Source organism: Myotis yumanensis, unplaced genomic scaffold (assembly GCF_028538775.1).
Source record: "Myotis yumanensis isolate MYYU_CA2020_CCGP unplaced genomic scaffold, mMyoYum1.0.hap1 SCAF_3, whole genome shotgun sequence".
NCBI lineage: Eukaryota > Metazoa > Chordata > Mammalia > Chiroptera > Vespertilionidae > Myotis > Myotis yumanensis.
The window spans coordinates 126,568,749-126,590,679 of NW_027223754.1; the positions used below are offsets into that span (position 1 = coordinate 126,568,749).

Consider the following 21,931-nt stretch of genomic DNA (forward strand, 5'->3'; position numbering starts at 1 on the left):
TGTTTCCCCAGCACTTAACATAATGCCCAGTACGTAGACAGAGCTTAAATGATGTTTATTGAATGCATGAATAAATTAATAAGCTGGGAATGTATTAAGTAATAGGTACTTTGGAATAACATTTTGAGATTTAATTCCTATATATAATACAAGAATAAGAGGGGAAGTGTTTTTACAATAAAATAATGTGAGGAATGAATAGTGTATTGAGCGCCCCTCAGCCCCTACCCCGCCCCCACTCCTGGGCACCCAGAGACCCCTGGAATAGCAAGAACTTTTACTTATGAGACAGAGCAGGAAGTGGTCTCTGACCCAGGGGTGAAATGTCATGTTCACGCCCACTCCCCAGAGATCCGCTAAGCTAAGTCCTGTGAAGCGTTTGTTAGAGCTAAATACTAGGAAAAACACTGGATATTTACTGAGTACATTTTCCCCTAGTTTAAACTAAAGTCAAAAAATATAAAAGGGGGAAGGTAGCCAAAATTAAATAAGCCAGCTGGTTTAATTTCTCTTTCTACATATTTTCCATTGCAATCCTCTCTTAGTCACAAAGTGTTTCTCAATCATTTTACTCCTTTTCTTCTGGCTGAAATTTTTTAGCTTTTTCTACGAAAAAAAAAAAAAGAATAAAAGGTTGAGTAGATTGTGACTTTATCCTCTCTCTTCTAGCCTTCCCCCTCTTACACACACACACACACACACACACACACACACACACACAGTCCCACTGTGTTTGGTTAAAACCAGTTTCTGATAACAGCTACCCAGAAACAAGATCTCTGCTCTTTTTGAGAAACAAAGTCCATCTTTCTTGAGGTGTAAAAAATAGTAGATGCTACTCCCCCCGTCTGCCAGTGTCATTAGGCCCCCCCCCCCCACACACACACCCTCATCCACTTGTAGGCAGGGCTTCTGAAGAACCAAGAGCAGCTGCTGAACAACACTAGTTCCTTAGGAGCCAACAAGTAAAAACGCCTAATTTTTTGACCTTTTCTGCCCCTGCTCCGTCCTCAGAATGAGTGTTTTGATTCTGGGCTGTAAGGGGAAGGGCAGGAGGACAAGGGAGGCTCCTTTTTCACTTTGTCTTTCTCTGTCCTTAAAAAATAAAAGAGAGAAGTGTTCATTGGGAAATTTTGCTTAGTAATTTTGTTCCCAGTTTTAGAAAACAACCAAGAAAAAAAGTTGTGGTGCGTGTGAGTGTGCATGTGCGTATGCCTTTAGCAATTCCATTGTAAGAGGAGTGGCTCCATGAAAGAGGCCACTCTTTCTTTCAGAGGCTGGGCGATTTGCTCACTGGATGAGAATCTTGCTGGGGCTGGTCCAGCAGGTCACTGCACTTGGACAAGCCCGCCAACGAGGAGGACTTAGACACTCGTAGGCATCCAGGATTTCCAAGTGGGTAAAAGTAATGTTAACTCCTTCAAAGAGTCAAATAGAAATCCATTTGTTCTGTTCAGCTCAGACAAGGACCCCCAATAATGCCCCTCACCATGTGATAGTGAGGCATCCCTTCCTACAAACCCTTCTGAACAGCTTGGGATGTTTTATCTGCTTAGAGCTCTAATGCAACCCTGGCATGGTGGCTGTGAACTACATCCTGGAAAGGCCAGCCATCCAATCCATTGCCATACAAGCTTCCAACAGACCAGACTTAAGGGGTGAATCCTTTCTTTTAAAAAAAGTCAACCAGTGAGAAGTAAATCAAAGCTTTGTGCCTTGCCTGCTAGGCTGCCCTTGTGCATGGAGCTCAAAGGAGATGCTTCTCTCCCTGTCCTCCTCCCTAACAAAAGACCCACTAATCCGGAATCCCTTTTACAGAAGCAAAGTGTAGAAGGAGCCTAGGGACGGGAGCAGCTGGCACGCAATGCCCCCCAAAGCCCTAGCTGGCACCTCACCCTGAAATCCAATCACCCTGTCTCTGTGCAGGCTAGGCAGGGATTTAGTTTTGCTACAACACAATGAAGTATATTTTTTAGCAAAAACACACAAGTTTAACAGAGTGTAGGTGTCTCAAGCCAATAAATGCCTTATGAACTGTTAACTCTCTGTACCCCTTCCACCCTCAGCCACCCCCCGAAGAGAAAAGGCTGAGTGAGCACCCACAGATGCACCATTCAATTAGGAAACAATGGCTGTGCTCCCACTGCACAGCCCAATATTATTTCCCCTTCAGATTAGCCTCTGCCTTTGGTAATTTTATTCACATTTTCTGAAGTCTTGAATCTTGCCTGATGGCTAGCAAGGTTTGTATTTTCAGCTCTCATGAAAATACCGAATAGTACCAAATATACTTTTAAAAAGTATATTTCTGAATGGTGTCTTTTGTCAGCCTCCCCTTTTCTCAAAGCCAACCCAGTGAAACTCCTGGGAAACTGAAGCACCAAATCTTTGAGTCGGATTAGATCAAGAGTTGTGCTTGGAAGACCTCTAGGATTGTCTTTGCCTGTCCTGGTGTCAGTGCCCACTGATTCTTTGGGAGGAGAATGAGGAGGGTTAAGGAACACAGCCAGCTTTCCTTAGTACCTCGGCCACGTCTCACGCTGGGAATTCACAGCTGCTGCATGTGGCTCAGGGGAGATTTATTGGGAAAGAATAAGCTTTAGTTAATTTCAACAGCTCATGAAGTCACATGCGACTCTCACCCAAGGGTCCAGATACACTCTCCCAGGGAGATAGAACTGTGAGGGGAAGTGAGAAGAATATGCTTAAAACAGGAAAAAAAGATACCTGAAAGAGAAAGAACATTCACATGAGATTGGGGCTGCAAATGGGAAAATCCCAGAGAAAGGATCCCTTCTCTGTTTCTGAATGCCACTTCCAGTTCCCCATGGCTCAAAGCCTCTCATCATCGAGGTCTGAATTGGAATGCTTCCCATGACTGCTGAGTGTGATCTCACTTAATTTCACACAACAAAGTCCATTTCAACCCATATTTTCACACTAATGGGGTGAATCTGAATAACTATATTGAGGCTGATGTTTAAACGACTTGCCCAGTCAATGTGAAAGTTACTTTTTTGAAAGAGAAGGTGTTTAAAGGTTCAGAAACAACCTTCTGCTGACCCCAGAATTGCTTCAGGCATCCCATCAAGTGCAACTCTTTGAATCTGCTGGTCAGAAAGGATGGCTGTTTCCCAGTGTTGCTCCCAGGTCCAGCCTGCTCAGTCTCTGCTGGGATGGGTCACCCCAACCCAGCTCAAGCCCTCTCAAAATCTGACTTCTTTTCAATTCCCTGATACCTTGACTTCAGAGCCTAACTTGATTTCTTTGTCTTCCTCGCATCTGACTTCTCTGTGTCTCATGGGTTTCGTGTCCTCTTCCAGGCCTCTGAATCTGAATGATTTTTGAAGGTTTGATTTCTGGTTGTATCACAGAAAGCTTGTGCCCAACGAATCCTGACTCTTCAGGGGCCCAAGATGGCAGAACAGCTCCAGGTCTCATGTCAAGACAGAGACAGACAACTTCTGGAGGAAAAGAGGAGGCCATCTCCTCTTGGGCTTCCGTAGGAGTGAACTCAAATCTCGCTGCCTGTATTTATGTCCCATGCACATTCCTAACAGAGATGGGAATCACCATTATTGGCTTAGACTAATCAAAATCCACCTTCCATATTTGGAAACAACTTGTAGCTCATGGCTTAGAGGAGTAGGGTGATAAATGAACCAAAGGGGAATTCAGTTAGGAAGGTCAAGGTGGGAAATGGATTTTGGAAACCAACAGTATCTGCTAAACTGCTTTTATTCATCTTTCCTTGGAAACCATGGACTCTCAAGATTTGAATTGCCTCTCTGCAGATGAATACCAAGTCATTATCTTTGGCCAAGATCCTCCTGATTTCAAGCTACACATTTACATTCAATGTTGTTACCTCCAATTCAATTAGGTAGCTGATATTCATCTTCCCTTTCATCTCACCTGTTCCCCCCAAACTCAGCCCTTCTCTTGATTTCCCTACTTCCCTCATCATGTAGGCTTCCTCTTCATCACCTCTATTTCTCCAGCCTATGTGAAATTAGTCACTAAGTCCTGTTGATTCTTCTTCGGAGGATAATTCTCTTATTCTTCTCTTTCTTTCCATCTGTCTAAATCAGCTATTTACAATGTAGGCTGAATTTATAGCTACATCAAGCTTCTCAAGCAAAAGTAATCAATAAAAGTTCATTGAGATATGTTATGATGTTATGACTTTTGTACTAACTTTTCAAAGTATAATGTGTATATCACACCTCTATCACAGTTCAATTCAGACAAGCCACATTCAAATACTCAGTAGTCACATGTGGCTGGTGACTACCATAGTGGACAGCACAGGTCTGGGTCATAAAGCCAAGCAGGCCAATTAGCAGTCCATCAGCCACTGATTTGATCATTGGTTTAAGGATTGCTCAAAGGCCTCCTTACTCTGGTAGGTGAATAAGTAAGTGGATGCCACTCCCAGGGTTCCTACTCTTTCTTTTCCACCAGCTCAACCTCAACTCAATCCTAAGGATTCATCAGGTACTTTTCATGCAAGCTAGCTAGTGCAGAAGAAAAAAAATACTGAGTCTGGTTTCCAAATGACTCTCCAAACTATGGCTGATGGCAGCTTGTAGGGGGCTACTGTATCTGTAGGAGTAACCTTAAAGGAAAATGGAAAGGGAAGCTCATTGGGCAGAATTGCATGTGACACGTGATAATTCCCACTTTTCCTGAAAGGAAACATGTTGCATGAGGATTGATTACTGGTAAATTTCAATATACCAGTGTGTGCTGCCTGCTCTAGAAGTGAGAGAGAACCTTGAACTGAGTTAACCATTCTGCAGGAGAGTTAAAAAAAAAAAGAGCTTTATTACTCAGGTATGGCTTCTCTGCCTGAAGACTGTGATTTAGGTCTTTTAAAGTCCAGTAATTTGGAGCACTGTTTAGTTGGAAGTCAACTACTTTCACAGCCCAGTCTAAAGCAATTTAGATAGTAGCATCCTTAGCAGGAGATGGTGAGCTACTAGCAGGATGGGATTTAGGTTGTTGTCTTCTCACTTGAGACCTTTGTTTCAAATGGATCCAAGGTACCTGCCCTTCTTTGGAGAACTTGGGAATGACAAAGCACAGAGCCTAGTAGGTGAAAGAAATATTCAGATTGAAAAAATTTTTTTAGATAAGATGTTTGACTGTGGTTACCTGCACAGAAACTTTCCAGCAGCAAGTAGATGGGAAGTCTACTGAATTTTTGAGATAACTGTATAGACAAAGGAACACCGAGCCTTTCTGGAATAGCTTGTGCCTGTAAAAAGCTATATAACAAAGAGGTAATATGCTAATTTGTCCGTGATGGTATCCCAGTCACTACCAGTCTATGAGCAGGGTCAGGGGCAGGGACTTCCGCCCCCAGCACTAACATCTTCACACTGCGCTGCCTGCGTGTGTCCCATTCATCACTGATATGACACTGCAGGGGATGTGGGGGCTGGGCTTGATGGGAGACCTAAAGCTGTGGCCCCCCCACCCCAGTTCCAGGCTGGGAGACCTCAGACTGCCCCCCGCCCCAGCCCTGGCACTGGGCCAGGGGACCTCAAGCTGTGTCCCCTGCCCACAGAGCTTGATGGGGTGCCTCAGGCCATGCCACTTGCCCAGTGGGGCTTGACGGGGGACCCCAGCCCCGGCTCTGGGCAGGAGACCTCAGACTGCACCCCCCACCCAGCGGGGCTTGACGGAGGACCTCAGACCATGCTCCCCCACCCGGCAGGGCTTGATGGGGGACCTCAGGCCATGCCCCAGCCCCAGCTCTGGGCTGGAAGACCTCAGACCATGCCCCCTGCCCGGGAGCCAGGCTGGAGGACCTTAGGCTGTGCTCCCTGCCTGGCGGGGCTTGACAGGGGACCTCAGGCTGCACCCGCTGTCCTGGCACCTGGCTGGAGGACCTGAGGCTGTGCTCCCCACCCAGAGGGGCTTGACGGGGGTGGGGCCGGCCGGGTCTAGGTCTCACCCAATGGGGGTGGGTCCAGCCGGGTCTGGGTCTCCTGCGTTTTCGAAGTGTGTGAGGGTGGTGGGCAGGGACTTGACTCTATGTCCCCAGCTCGCCCTAGACTCTGACAGGAGGGAGATTTTATATACATTTTACTAATTTTCTTTCATCTCTGACACTTCTATTATAGAGAAAGGGCAAATAGCAATATTAAAATATTTCTTCTCATTAATTCTCTTTTAATGTGCACAAATTTCGTGCACCGGACCACTAGTCCTTAAATAAAGTTATAGGTTCCTAAACTTATACCACCTGGAAGTGGGCTCCTGAAGCTAGGTAACCCCAAGTATTATGGACTGAATGCTGTGTCCTCTCAAAATGTATATGTTGAAATCCTAACTCAATGTTATGGTATTTAGAGGTGGGCTCTATGGGAGGTAATTAGGTTTAGGTGAGGCCTTGAGGAGAGAGGCCCTATGATGGCATTAGTATCCTTATAAGAAGAGCGAAAGACCAGTCTCCCTTACCCTCTCCCTCCCTCTATCTTCTTCTTCCTCCTTCTCCCCACCCCCTTTCTGAGGCCCTCTCCCCCTCTTCATCACTCTTTTTTTGCCTCTCTCCCTCTCTGCCACCTGAGAACACAGCTAGAAGGTAGCCATCTGTAAGCCAAGAAGGGTCCTCACATTGTTGGACCTTCATCTTGGACTTCCTAGCCTCCAAAAATGTGAGAAGTAAACAGCTATGGTTTAAGCCACCCAGTCCATGAGATGTTGTTATGACATCCCAAACTAAGACACCAAGGAAGTACTCTGCAAAGGTCTTTCTCTGCTGTGGTTGTGAAAGATAATGGACACAGAAGAACTTCCTGGAGTACCAGTGTGGGGGCCACAAGAGACAGGGTCAGCAGTAAACCTCCTCATTACTGTGGTCCCGCCATGGTGCTGCTTCTGCTCTGCAGAATCTGATCATTGCTGGGGAACGGCAACTGCTGTGTATCTCCTTTCCTCTTCTCCCAAATGCAGTTTCTTATTGCAATGTTTCTATTCTCCTCACTACCATTTTATACTTGGTATAATGGGAGCAATAACTTGCCTTTCAGTTTTATGGCAGCTACATCTGAACCTGATAGAAAGGAAAGCACACAGAGATTTCAGGCTTCCAGCTGGATACAGTAAGTGGATGAAACCCTATGCATGGGAATGAGTACATGTACATGTTTGGGTAGCTTTGAGCATGGAGTCCATTAATGACTTTCCACTTTCTTCCTTAGTAACAGAACCCAGGGCCGTGGCAAAGCTGAATGGTATAAGACAGGAATAACCCTGCAGAAACTTTTGTGTTTGCAATAGTTATTCACATACGATTGAGATCATAATTATTCATTTTATTTTTCAGGGTGGTGATGGCTTTGGAATTGTTCAAGGGAAAATAAGTGGTAGTAGTAGAATGGGTTTCTAATTAATCAGCTGTCACCAAATTTAATGGAAACCCAGTGAGGCTTCTAAATGTCCAATAACATCTGACCAATTGTTTGTCACATCTGTAAATGCTCCAGCCCTTCTGTCAACAGAAATATTATGTAATGATATTCTTCAATAGAGAGATGTTTGGCCCGTTGCATCTTCCAGATGGAATCTGAATATAAACTGCAGTTACCCCAGTGAACAGGATTTCAGAATGAGTCTGTTTTAGTGCTGAGAGGAAAACTCAATAGAGATTCACTTTCAGTTTTGTTTTGGACCCTCTAATTACACATATTGATACATTTAGGGAGCTTTTTGAATATTCTTATTCCCATTATGTTCATGTTATCTTATATAATAAAAGGCTAATATGCAAAATGACTGAACGGCTGAACAACTGCTTGTTATGATGCACACTGACCACCAGGGGGCAAACGCTCAACACAGGAACTGCCCCCTGGTGGTCAGTGCGCTCCCACAAGGAGAGCACCATTCAGCCAGAAGCCAGGCTCATGGCTGGCAGGGAGCAGGCCTAAGCCCTCAGTCAGACATCCCCTGAGGGCTCCCAGACTGAGAAAGGGTGCAGGCGGGACTGAGGAACTCCCCTGAGTGCACAAATTTTGTGCACTGGGTCTCTAGTACTTATATAAGTCAGTAGAAATATATCTGTTTGTCACCCTTTAAACTAATCCTAAAAACAAAGGGATATTGAAGCATAGTGGATCATCTTAAAGATGGCACTCTCTCCCTCTTACTGCAAGAACCCACCAATAATCTCAGGTGAGCAGGTGGTTTGCATAAAAATGGAGTGTGAGAATGTCCACATAGATGGTCTGCTTTGAATTTTTTTCATTTTAAACATTAGATTTGAAACACACTAATTAAAAAGCCAGTTTCATCATAAAAGTAGAATTTCTCTTTTGTTTTTTGCATAGCTACCCATTTAAGAAGGTTGTTTTTCCAAGAAATTCCTGTACTGAATATAGGGCTCAATCTTACACACATACTTTCCCACATATGATCCTGAGTAGGCTGCCGAATGATAAGATGATAAGATGAACAAAAGCAACAGCAGAAGGTTGCTTTTCTTTCTTTCTTATTTTTTTAAAGGAACAATAGGTTTATTGTGCAGGTCTCCAAATGACAAAGTAGCTTACTAAAAATGCAGGTTCCAAGCTAGTTGATGTTTCACTGCAGTTAAAAGCTCTTTCTGAGCTTAGATTAACACACTGATAGTTGAAAACTATCTGGACACGTTATATGTTCCAGATATTAATCTGAGGCTTTCATGAGTACCTACACCTTCAGACCGGCATGCTAGCTAATCCACCTTAAATCCTTTCTGGAGAAAAGGCTGGGTATAAATAAATCCATTGGTTAAATTAATTAAATTAAAGGAATATAGTTGTTCCACATTTGTAGAGACAGGTTTCAATGTACAGAGTATCTATTCCTCTTATCTAATCAGTATCCTTAAAGATGCATCTGCCCTAAGAAGCTTTATAAGAGTGATATACCCTGAAATCATTCAAATTAAATGATTTCTTAGGACAGTGTTAAAAAGTTTCCAGATAATTTTACCATATAATGAACTAAAGGCATTAACTTCATTTTGCAGCTGCCTTTTTCTATGGAGAAAGATGATTTATTTTTTTTCTGGAGAGATGTTTACTATTGAATGGTTTGCTTACATTTATTTTCATGTGAACATAAACATGTCCCAACTGCAGAATTTCAAACAGATATCCATCAAAGGAAGGCTTTGCTGTTAAAACTAATGTTTGTCATCACATAAATGATCAGAGCCATTGGCCATTGTGAATGTCAGTGGTATTTCTGGGATTTATACCATTTTAGTCAACCTGAGGGTAGAGTTTGGGTACTTCCAGTATATGGTGAAACTAAGGATCTGAACACTTAATAGACTATGGTGTTTTTCCAGGTAGTTTGTTTGAAGTGAGTCTCCATTGGGCATATAACCATTGGGCCCAGATCCCATATGCTTATGAAACCTATGTGTTTTCTGAGAAGATGTAACCAATATATATCTGTTTATGCTTTTTGCTACCCCACATTTTTCAAATATTTCTTGTACTGCTTCTTTTAGTTTGTTTCCTTGCTTTAAAATTTATATGAACTACTGTCTTAAAACCTAACGTTAAATTTCAAAGAAGGATTTGGATTTGAAAGCAGTTTTCTTATTCCCGCCCCCCCCCCCCCCCCTCTTTTGGTCTGGGTGGTGATGTATTAGAGTAGGCTTTTATGAAAACACTGTCATTAAAAACTTCCCATGGTCCCTAGGGACAAGATTTGAAAATATGGTGCAGGCCTTTCTGATTAGGGGTGTGAGAACTCCCACTTGTTTGTGATGGTTTTGTTTTTCATTTATAACTCCCATATAATTGTCCTGCTTTAGAGCTATTGAAAGAAATTCTAAACTAAAATTGTAAAGGACCGAGATGAAAAACATTACCAAAAACCTTAAATACAACAAATAAATTTCTGTCCCCATCCTCCCGCAGTGTACAGTTCTGCAAACTTTTCTTCTTATTTTTCTATCCTTTTCTTCAATTTGACTTGCTTCCCACTCCTCTTTCCTCCATCCTTGTTCTCATAGGGCCTGGCCATTCCTCTGGGCTCCAGAAACTTTTATCTGCTTCTTTTCACTTTTTCTCCCATGATCCTCTAGGCCCTCAGTTCTAATTTGTCCTCCCACTAATTTTTCTTGAATTTTCTTCATTTCCTTTAGCCTGAATCTCGGAAGCCTCTTTTCATTGCTTTCCTGTTCATTCTGCTACTAGTCAGAAGCCACTTCTTAATGTTGGAGGGTTCCTGCCTCACCGAAATCAGTGCAGATCCTGACAAATCTTTCTTTAGAACTCTCAGAGTGGGAATTTCCTGACTTAGGAAAGCAAATATCAGAGGACAGCATCTTATGTTTCAGAAGGAATGATCTTGGTTTAAGAATAACTCAGCATGCTCCTCCCTACTATAAACTGCGAAGAACAGATAAACAGATACCGATGGAAAGCCTGTGAACTTGGTGCACAGGTATCTGCTGCTATGGTGGCAGCCTTGCTGGGCCAGGGTCTCGGTGGTTATGCAAATGAGAATGAGCTCAGTCTCTGAAGAGGCCAAGCCATTTTTCTAAAGCTGTCATGTTTATGTATCAGGAGGTGCTTCTAGTCTTAGCCTCTCTGTGCCAGAACCCCCAAGCCCTGATGTGAATGGAAGATTCATCATTACTCCAAACACCCTTTGGCTAAGAGAAAGCACCCCCTTTTTAGGTTCTTTTTACTGCTAAGAAATCTCAGTCGATATTATCACAATCTATTAAAGATGTCAAAAATCCACTTAATCTTCAAGAAAAATAAATGGGACCACAACAACTTTCCTTCTAAGAAAGCAATTTGCTCCAACTTAAGATTTATTTTCCACTCTCTGTGATCAGCTACACCGAGGATATTGGAAAGAAACAAGAAACAACAACACATTTCCACCTTCCCCAGAAAAATAGGTGCCTGTTACTTTTATCTTATGTAATTGCCTAGAAGTAAGGACAGCAAGTTACCAGAAAGCCAATTTTCAATAGTATGGAAAGAAACAACTTGTCCTTTGCAGGTTGCCACTGAAAGAATAAAACATCACGAGAGAGTTGAAAAGCTGAGCTGCGTGCTGAAGACATACACCACATGAAGTTCCCATCACTTACCCAAATTGAAGTCTGGTCATTGCCATCAACCCAGCATGCTGTGTCTTTTGGGGGGTTTCTCTGTCTTTATAAATAATGAATAGGTAGAGTCATCATTCTACAGGTGCTCCAGTTTCTCAATAAGAAGATGCCTGCCAGAGCTGTGTTTAAAATAATCCTTTGGCAATCTGAAAACTGACTTGTAAACTGTTATTTATTTGCTATTACCTTCTGCTTATTAGAAGCATATCAGTGATCTGGGCTGTCTTGATTCCATTAAATATATTATTCTTTTCTGGTTTATTTTTATTTTAAAAGTATTTTAAGTTTGGGCTGTAATAGCAAGAAAGAACAAATTCTACATAATAAAGAGGTAATATGCAAATTGACCATCATGCCCTTGCACAAGATGGCCGCCCCCATGTGGTCACAAGATAGCTGCACCCATGTCATCACAAGATGGCCACCCCATGTCATCACAAGATGGCCACCACAAGATGGGGCCAGCAAGGGAGGGCAGTTGAAGGTGACCAGGCTGGCAGGGGAGGGCAGTTGGGGAGCAACTGGGCCTCCAGGGGAAGGCAGTTGGGGGTGACCAGGCCTGCAGGGGAGGGCAGTTGGGGACGATCGGGCCAGCAGGGGAGCAGTTAGGCGTTGATCAGGCTGGCAGGGGAGTGATTAGGGATGATCAGGCTGGCAGGCAGAAGTGGTTATGGGTAATCAGGCAGGCAGGTGAGCGGTTGGGAGCCAGCAGCCCCAGATTGTGAGAGGGATGTCCAACTGCCGGTTTAGGACATCCCCCTAAACCAGCAGTCGGACACCCCCCGAGGGGTCCCAGATCACAGAGAGTGCAGGTTGGGCTGAGGGACAACCCCCCACCCAGTGCATGAATATCATGCACTGGGCCTCTAGTCTATTTATATTTTCATCAACATCTACCTTTGTCCTAAGTTGCTACCCCATGCTTTCATCTGGGCATAAGTAAACAAAGATACACATAAACAAAGCCTTAACAATTTTAAGAAAATTTATTGGAAAATATTCCATCTTCCAGGCAAAAATAGAAAGGTAATTAAATGTAGTCTCTGTTCTGGAGACACTCCCAGCTGAACGGTGGAGAGAAGCATGTCATCACCAATAGTCCACAATTACTCCATCCACATTTGAGCTCTGCTTTGTGCAAATTTCCAGAGTTTCGAAAATGAACACAACAGATATGAAGTCTGTCCACATATAGCTTAATTTTGGCAAGGAAAGCAGTCATTGAACTAATTATAACAAGTATGATCAATGTCTCTATAAAACCAAAGCATTTTATGGAAATGTTTAATAGGGCTCCCACTTCAAACTGAAGGACAGGACAGAACAAATGTTAGTTTGGAAATAATGGTGGCAATTGGGGATGGGGTGGGGCAAACAGGCAGAGAGGAGTCCCTTGATAGCATATATACATAAACAAGTGAGATTAGAATGTGTCCCAAAAACCAGAAGCTGGAGTCAAGGAGGGGAGGTAGTGGTGGTGGTGGTGGGGGAGTTGCAAGGCTTATGTTTTAAAATTGTAGGAGTAGATAAAATATCTCAAGCATGGAGATATGTCAACATCAAGAACATATTTTTATTACAATAAAACAATTGTATATATACCTATGCATTGCTTCAGGTACTTATTCATTTAATAAACACATACTGCATGTTCCTTATATGCCAGCTCTCTGGAAGGCACTGAGAATAAGAAGATAAATAAGACAGGGTTTCCTTAAGCACATTAAGTAGTTTGTACCGTGATGGAGGCAGATACAAGATATGTTAAAAACAGAGATGAGAAACATTCCTATGTTCATACTATTTTTAAAAGAGGTACAATTCAATTCTTATGCAGCTATTCTGAGATATCTGGCCCAAATCAAGTGTAAAAAGAGTAAGGGAGTGCTAACTGACTGGAGATATCCAATTTGGTAAACGTTTGAATCTTCTGGGCAGGTTTTACAACTGCAAGTGCCTGAGACTCCCTAGATCTAGTGATTTCAATCTGTAGAGGTGAGAAACAAAAATATAAAATTTTAAGCCCTAGCTGATTTGGCTCAGTGGGTAGAGCATCAGCCTGCGGACTGAAGGGTCTCAGGTTCGATTCCAGTCAAGGGCACATACCTGGGTTGTGGGCTTGATCCCCAGTAAGGGTAGTGCAGAAGGCAGTCTATCAATGATTCTCTCTCATCATTGATGTTTCTATTTCTCTCTCCCTCTCCCTTTCTCTCTGAAATCAATAAAAATATATTTTAAATAAAGCACCCCCAGTGATTGGGTGTATAATCTGCAAATGGCACTTGGGAACTACTGAGGCAGAGCATGGTGCTGTGAGACCACAGTAACATTTCCTAAAACATGTGCTGCAGGCTATTAAAGATGACATTGGTAAAAAGGGTTCACTGGTATCATGGACTCAATTATGTCATCACCCCTTCTGAATTCATACACAAGTCCTACCATCCAGTACTTGGGAGTGTGGCGTATTTGGAGATGGGGTCTTTGTAGGGGTAATCAAGTTAAAATGTGGTCATTAGGATGGGCCCTAATCCAATATGACTGGTGTCCATTTGGACATAGGCAGTTAAAAGGGATTGTGCCACATGAGCATGAAGATGGCTATCTACAAGCCAAGGAGAGAGATCTGGAACTGCCCCTCCCCTTACAGTCCTTAGTGGGAACTGACACTACCAACAACTTATTCTCAGCCTTCTAGCCTCCAAAACTGTGAGACAACAAATTCTGTTGTTTAAGCTACCCAGTTGGTGGTCCTTTGTTAAGCCAGCCCTAGCAAACTAATACAAGAATTAGATAAGATTTGGAAAGTCTGAGTTATTCACTTAAAATGATTCCTCTGCTGCTGCAGGGCCCTCGGAAGCTCAGATATGCTCATGTGTCCTGTGCCATGTTGAGAGGGGACAGCCTGTGCATATCATCCCAAATTTGATGGCAGAGTGCTTTTCATTTGTGTGCAGGGCTCTGGCTTCTGGGCTCACTTCTCTTGAGGAAGTAGTCATGTGTGAGTCTTCCAACTGTAGAAGGTCAGCCTCATGGAGCTTGACTGCTTGCAGTAAGTAAATAAGAGTGGAGATGCACATTTTTTAATCCATTCATTCAAATCCATCACACCTCCTGGAAAAAGCCTACTCCAACGGAATAGCCGACTGGAAATTGTCAAGAACCATCTTTCTTGATCCAAGAGTCCTTTGTTATTTTACATCATTAACTCTGAAGGAGCCATTTGAAGAGGAAAGAGACAGGAAGTGCTGTGTTGTCCTCTTAATGGGAGTAGTTCAGAAAATGTAGGAGAAAATTATGAAAGGGTGATTCTATCAAACTGCATACACCACTACATATTTGTCTTCTAAGCACTTCATTTATTCCTATCATTGTTCCCTCATACCTTGCCAAATGGTGGTCCATCTTGGAATGGAACATTGGGAGAGAAATGGACCATTGTCATCCTCTGTGGTTAAAAAAGTAAAACTGCTGAAATGTATCTTGTGTATTTCAGTTATTAAACACACACAGGGAGTGAGGGACGTGTGAACTGGATGAACCCAGGCTTTTTAAACTTTTGCACAACTGCAGCACTTGAACTTCTTATTGCTCTGATGTATATTATGGTATTTAAGGCTAGACTTATACATATAAAAGCTTTATACAGTACATACAAAGGTTGCTATTTGATCTACAACCATGACAAATATTTGTGATTACACTCCATGAAAAATTGGGATCATTCAAACAAAGCATTCGTCAATCTTTGTTTCTTATTTGAAAGCCATTATCTATAAGTGCTCCCCACCCTTCTCAGCATTCCAGTTCCTTTTAACTACCTCCTACAGACTTGGTGATCTAATCCATTCAACATTAGCCTCCAGTCCCAACTGTTCCCCATAACCAGTGCTCATCAAACAAAACCAGTGCCCACTTCAAACAAAAATGGTTTCTTTGGCTCCACTTCCAGAGTTTCTGACTTATAACAGCTGGGCACATTGAAAAATCTCAATTTTTTACAGGCATCCCAGGTGAGTCTAATTGTCAGCTAGCTCAACTTGAGAAACAAAACTACTGCACTCATTTGGCATTTACCGTTTACTGTATGCTTCATAACCTTAGTGAGGCTTTCTTACCTAAAACCAGGCTTCCCCGAACTTAATTACATTTTTAAAATTGAAAAACAACAACACATTTTCTTGCCTGGCTGGCGTGACTCAGTGGTTGAGGATTGACCTATGAACCAGGAGGTCACATTTCAATTCCTGGTCAGGGCACAGGCCCGTGTTGTGGGCTTGATCCCCAGTGGAGGGTGTGCAGGAGGCAGCCAATCAATGATTCTCTCTTATCATTGATGTTGCCATCTCTCTCCCTCTCTCTTCTTCTTTGACATCAATAAAAACATATTAAAACAAACAAAAAATATTAAGTGCTAGAAAATTATTTTCACATTTTTTTCATTTCTGTAAATGCATCTTTTATTCTTTGTTAAAGTGGTTTCTATCTCCTCTGGCCATTCTATTTTAGCAGAAGAATATTCATCTTGATGTACTGATTGTTATTCCTCAATCGGACTACTGGATTCCCTTGAGTTATTCATTATTTTCACTGCTAACCCTTGGCCCTAGTTCCTGGCTTAGCATTGAGAAATTTTGAGTTGCAGGAAGTAGGGGAGATGCAGTAATCTAAGTCTCTGTTGGCTAACTATCTGTAGCTAGCTAACGTATCAAGAGGAAGTCCCTTCCTCACAAAGCTGCAAGGCAGTTGACCAGCCTCAAGGGCATAGAGGCCCCAAGCCCATCTGTCAAACTCTGTCGAATTCCTCCAAAGTCAATGAGACCATCAGGTGCCCCTAAGACCACCCTTCAATCTGCCACACCCTTTAGGGGTTCACAGATCCCCCCGGGTCTCACTCTCTCTAGGAAGCCTGGTGCTCTGATCCTTGCCCCTCCTTCTTTATTATTGGTGCATGGAAACCAACTTATCTCTGGCTTTCTCCAGATGGACCCCCACAGATAGGAGGTCTTGCATGCATCCTCCAAGCTCCACCTACCTATCACTGTACCTCAGAAGATGCTCTGCTTAAGATAAGTAACTGGAAGTTGGTTAGAATTAGAATGGAGGAGGTCAGGAGCAGGGTAGCAGAGCTCAGGCCACCATTTCTCAGAATAGACTTATTGTTATTGAACTTCGTGTGTGTGTGTGTGTCTGATTTCTCCAGCTAAGGGGCTTTGGATATATCCCCTAATCTCACCATGCCTTACTTTCCTTATTTTGAAGGCAGAGATAATAACAACCTCCACATAAAATTGGCATTTAAATCACAGTTACCACTATTGCACGCTCTTTCTGCACCAGGAACCTGGATAAATTCTTTACATGCATTAATGCCAAATGGGATGAGGCAAATGATGCACTTAGCATGATGCCAGGCACAGGTGGATGCCCTGTGCACACCAGGTGTTCTCTTCTGTTCTTGCTCTTAGCTGCTAATCCCCATGAGGGGAGATGCTGTCTTCTACATTTCAAGTCCCCTTTCCCCTCTGCACTGTATACCCTGGCTTGCATAGAGACACTCAACATATTTGTTGGTGGGTTGGCTGAATAGATCATATGCTTCCCAATGGCAATTTTCTATTTTCTCTACACTTGGTCAACTCAGCTAATTTTATGTTTCTAAAAGTCTTAGTTAAAAGTTCACTTTTTTTGCAAAACTGCATGTAACCTCTCTCCTTTGATAGAGTTTCATCTGCACATTTTATAAGTTATGTATTCCTAATTCCACCCCATATTCAAGTTAGTTATGCACATCAACTATATTTTTTACTAGAATCTACTCAAACTAAGAACTGTTCTACATCTGGAATGCCTTCTTTTAAAACCTTGCTCCTAAAACTTGGGAGACTTGCCATAGCAAGCAAGAATTAGAAGAATCCTTGCTTCAGGATGAAAAGCAGTGAAATTGGTAATGGATTGTGTGAAGCAAGGAAACTTTGCAAGTTAGAGGGTAGACATGCAGAGTTAATAGAGTAGAACATCTGGTTAAAGTGTGGTGCACACCTTCCTTGGGCATCTTGATTACTCTTGTGAGTACTTTTCTCAGTGAGTTTTTTTTTTTTCTCACAAATGCTCATACCCCATCTACTCAAATAAAGTAGCATATCCATTTTAATTGACTCAGCTTTTCTTTTTCTTTTTAATTTTTTAAAAATATATTTTATTGATTTTTTTACAGACAGGAAGGGAGAGGGATAGAGAGTTAGAAACATCGATGAGAGAGAACCATCGATCAGCTGCCTCCTGCACACTCCCATGGGTATAAGCCCGCAACCAAGATACATGCCCTTGACCGGAATCATACCTGGGACCCTTGAGTCTGCAGGCCGACGCTCCAGCCACTGAGCCAAACCGGTCAAGGCTCAGCTTTTCTTTTTAAATGATTAATCAATATTTTAGTAGAGGCACCTCATATATTACAATAAAATTTATTTTATAGGTAGTTGTGTTTTAAAGTACAGTTTTTTATGAGTTGAAATTGGGTCCTAAGTATGACCAATAGCTGCCCCAGCAGTAGCTGCCAAGGTTCTGTTTAGTATAGCACACATTCAGGAATTGTCTGGTGTGGGCTTTGCCTTGTGGTAGGAACTTTTAAGAGAAACAGACTTGAGCCCCTGTCTCAAGTGATTAGAAGTTTGCAGAGCTCAAGAGATAAGGCTCTGGATATGGACATCCACACACCAGGGTATGAGTCCTGAAATACCACCTGGAGATGGAAGTGGAGAGAAATATCGCCTTCTGTATGCGCCCCAACTGGGACTGAACCCGCGACCCATGACCCAGGTATGTGCCCTGATCGGGAATCAAACTGGTGTATGGGATGATGCTCCAACAAACTGAGCATTTCTGGCCGGGCACAACAAGCTTTTAATATATATATATATATATATATACACACATACACATACATATACATATATATATATTAACTATTATTATTGGTAAGAAAATGAAATACTTGGAAGAATTTGCAGAAGTGTCTGCTACTGAAAGGCTTCATCCCAGTTTGATTTATTTTTCAAAATTCCACAAGGGGAGGGGAGGCTGGGGAAAGGTCAAGGGCGGGGGGGGGAGGAGACATATGTACTCCTCTTTGTAATATTTTAAGCAATAAAACAAAATAAAAAAATAAAAAGTTAAAAAAAATTCCACAATGCCCAGCACAATATCGTATTACAGATGCTGTGACTAACCTCTTCTAGAGCATGAGGTTGCCACTGGAAGGTGGCTATTGCACTAGGAAATATGTTTCTCAACCATCTTGCTTCTAGGTTTGATTACGTGATTTGTTCATTCCAATAGCATGTGGGCAAAAGTTAAGTACAAACAGGGGAGACTTCTAAAGCTTCTTTTCCTTTATTTGGATAAATGCAGAGGACTCTGAGGCTATAGGAGATGGTGGAGACACAGGATGGAGGGAATTCTGACTCCCTGAATCCTCTGTTACTTGCATGGCACTGTTTCTTGAATGAAAATTAAACCTTCATGGTATTAAAATTTGGCTACTGAGAATTTGAGGTGTATTTATTATGTAAACTTGCATTGCCTTAATTAATACTACTGTTCAATAAATTTGCTGAAGAAATAATGAGCTTCTAATTAAATCATTCCAAACGCAATACCATTTAGTACCTAAATACAGATATATAATAACCTCATTGGTCTTATTTCATCAATCTGTCTGCAGTCTCGGGCTGAAACACTTATATTGGTTTCCATCAGAATTTGAGGTGGGCAGTGAGATGGGGTAGCTCTGAGGCAAAGCAGTGGCTTTTCCTTTTTATATTTTCTAAAGTACATCAGACCCTTGTTGTAAAAAGAAGGAAACAAAAGAACCACCCAGAGCAGTGGGGGTGAGGAAGCTCTTGCACATGTTGGAGTATTTCATCTTAGTAGCCAACTAATGAATGAAATAGAATGTATTAATTTGTATGTTTTCTGTTCAATTTATTGCGTATTTTTGCCTTTTAAAAATAATATATGGAATGGTGAAACATAGGCCATAACTCTCTTACTGAACTAAAAAGAGAATTAGAAAAGGCTGCTAATGGCTTTTGTGTTTAGAAGTGTTATGTCTTCCTGTGAGTTATTTTATGGGTGAAATGTCTGGAATTGCTTATGAGTGCTGGGTTATAGATTTTTTTCTTTCCTCTTTAACTAAGAGAACTTAAACATGATATTTTAAAAATATCCTATCTTGTGGTAGAAATGTCAGCCACATTTCAATCCACTTTTAGGCTTCCCTTAAAAGGAATGACTTTTATGCATAACAATAGTCTTGTTTTTATAAGTGGTTGGTAATATCTGCAAATGTGTAAGGCATTCATTTTCCAGGAGCTCTTTTCTCCCTGGTAACACACCAGGAAACATCAGAGTGTTGTTATTTGAATTCTTTCTTATGCTCCGACTCCCAGATGAATGGAAAATCAACTTCACAGTCAAATGAGTAGCCATTTAAAGCTCAAGTGTATTTCCCAAGACCCTCTCGAAGGATATATAACTGCTTATGTCTTTCCAAAAGGCCGCAAAGTTAAATTTTAATTGGATCCCCCCTCTCCCAAGAGATCATTATATCTATACTCCACCGCCATATATTATAAAGCTTCAGTATGAATTGGAACATGAAGCCTGTGTTTGGGTTTAATATTTAAAGTTGAAGTTATAAAGTTGACACCTGAGTCATTTCGGCAATTCCCCAACCAAAATTTTATTTAATTTGAGGCCCTCAAAAAATGAACACGCACACACACCACCTCTGCCACATAGAAAACTTGCATGTCAAGTTTTCAAGTTTCCAAAACTTTAAGATTATGAAAAACTGTTTTTTTTCTCAGCAAATAAATATCAAATGGGACTAGTTCCAATTTTTCTTGACTCAACCCCCTCTTAACCTTGTCAGATGGATTAAAAAATGTAGCAGTGGAAATGTTTATATAAATACTAAAGAGCTGCTCACTCAGAACTGGACCTCGGAGACCCTCATGTGGCACAGAATGGACAGAATGAATCTTTTCATCAGAGGGGAGAGATGCTACTAAAGACTACCATATGCATAAATGCTTCTAGAGTGATCTTAGAAACTGGCAAAACAGCATCTAAAAGGAAACCCAAAGACTCATCAGGCTAATTCACTAACACTAAATAACACAGCCATGCACTTCTTCGTTCTCTATAGTTTAAGAATCTGTATAATTTTCCTGAGGTAAATCAGTCTATGAAGACCATGTTAAAAATACTGTGAAAACATCCCAGAGCATGCTGAGGAGTGGAATTCATACTTTAAAACTCTCAAAAAGCAGTGGTATGGTCTTGCCTTATACCATCCCTAAGTGGACCTTTGTGTATTATGGAAATGTAAGTGGTATCTTTATTCAATAATTAAATTATTAAAAATCTGGATCCCATCCCTCCTCCTTAAATTTGTAGTCAGACTTGGATTGGCAACCAGGGTACCAGGGTAGAGCGCATGTCTCAGCTTTTTTGAGATGTGGTTTCTTCAATTCTAACATTAAGAGTTTGAAGTAACTGATCTCTAGATGAGTTAGAGTTACAATATTTCATGGTTCTCAAGTTCAAGTGGCTTTTTCTCTATTTATACACCTCAAGATTTCAGCATTTTTCTGCCGTGATGTAAAAGAATATTTGGATTATACATTCAGTACACCCAGCACTGGAATCTTAGACAGGCTTTATTTTGTCCATTTATTTCTACTTAATCATATTCCACTGATAATGGACTTCTTGCTTCTCCTTCATTTTCTTTATCTCTCAATGGTATCAACAACTTCTCCAGTTATGAGGCTCAAAACCTTGATGTTTCCCTCAATTGTTCATTCTTTTTTGTCCTTCACATTAAATTAATCACGTTATTCTGTTGTGAAAAGGTTACCTCCTTGAAAGGCTAGACTAGTTTTACAAAAGGGAATTACAGAATTGCAGAATTGGAAGGGACTCCATTTATTGGTTCATAGAATCCTTCAAATGTCTCCAAAGGCAGAATTTCCCTCAGGTACAACCCTAGCGAATGACTCTGAGCATCTGCTTGCGGACTTCTACTGACTAAAAGTGCTCCATCCTTTTTGGAGCTTTCTCTCTCCTTGCTTATAATGAAACTTTTATTGTTGGAAATTTACTTGGGGTTAAAAATCTGTTTTCCACTACCTTCCAATTGACCCTAGATCTTTGGTATTTGAAGACAACTCCTATATCACCCCAAATCCTCATTTTCCATGTTAAATATTTATTATCTCTCTTACTGTGCCTTTTATTGCATGACTTCTAGACTATTTACTATCCCAATCTACTTCCTCTAGACACTCTTTAGTATTTTTATTTAATTCTAATTCTAAGATGAATATCATTCTTTATATGTGACATGAATAACCAGTGCGAAATTCTTAGAAAGTTTTTTTCATTAATGACCTCCAACCTGGACTGAAGTCTTAATTGTGCTATTTGCTAGCCATTTGATCCAGTGCTGGTTACTTAACCTCCTCCATTTTTCCATCTGCAAATGGGAATACTTATATCATCATTATAAGTTTGTTATCTTAGCACATAGTAGGTACTCAATAGATGATAGTTGTTATTTTTATTGTTAATTCAGATAGAGATTACTTGGGATATTTTGGAGGTTACATCATATTTGAGAATAGAGAGTAAAACTCTTCAAAATATTTTTAACCAGTATTAAACTTGGCTTTTTCTACCACCAAAACTATATTAAATTTTTTAATTCAAATGCAAAAGTTCATA

The 21,931-nt window shown here is 41.3% G+C and overlaps 1 long non-coding RNA gene across 1 annotated transcript in view; it reads right to left on the reverse strand.

The window, feature by feature from the left end:
• The window catches only part of LOC139005301 (uncharacterized), a 40,609-nt gene that overhangs the window by 14,994 nt on the left and 3,684 nt on the right, over positions 1 to 21,931 (reverse strand). The window lies entirely within an intron of this gene.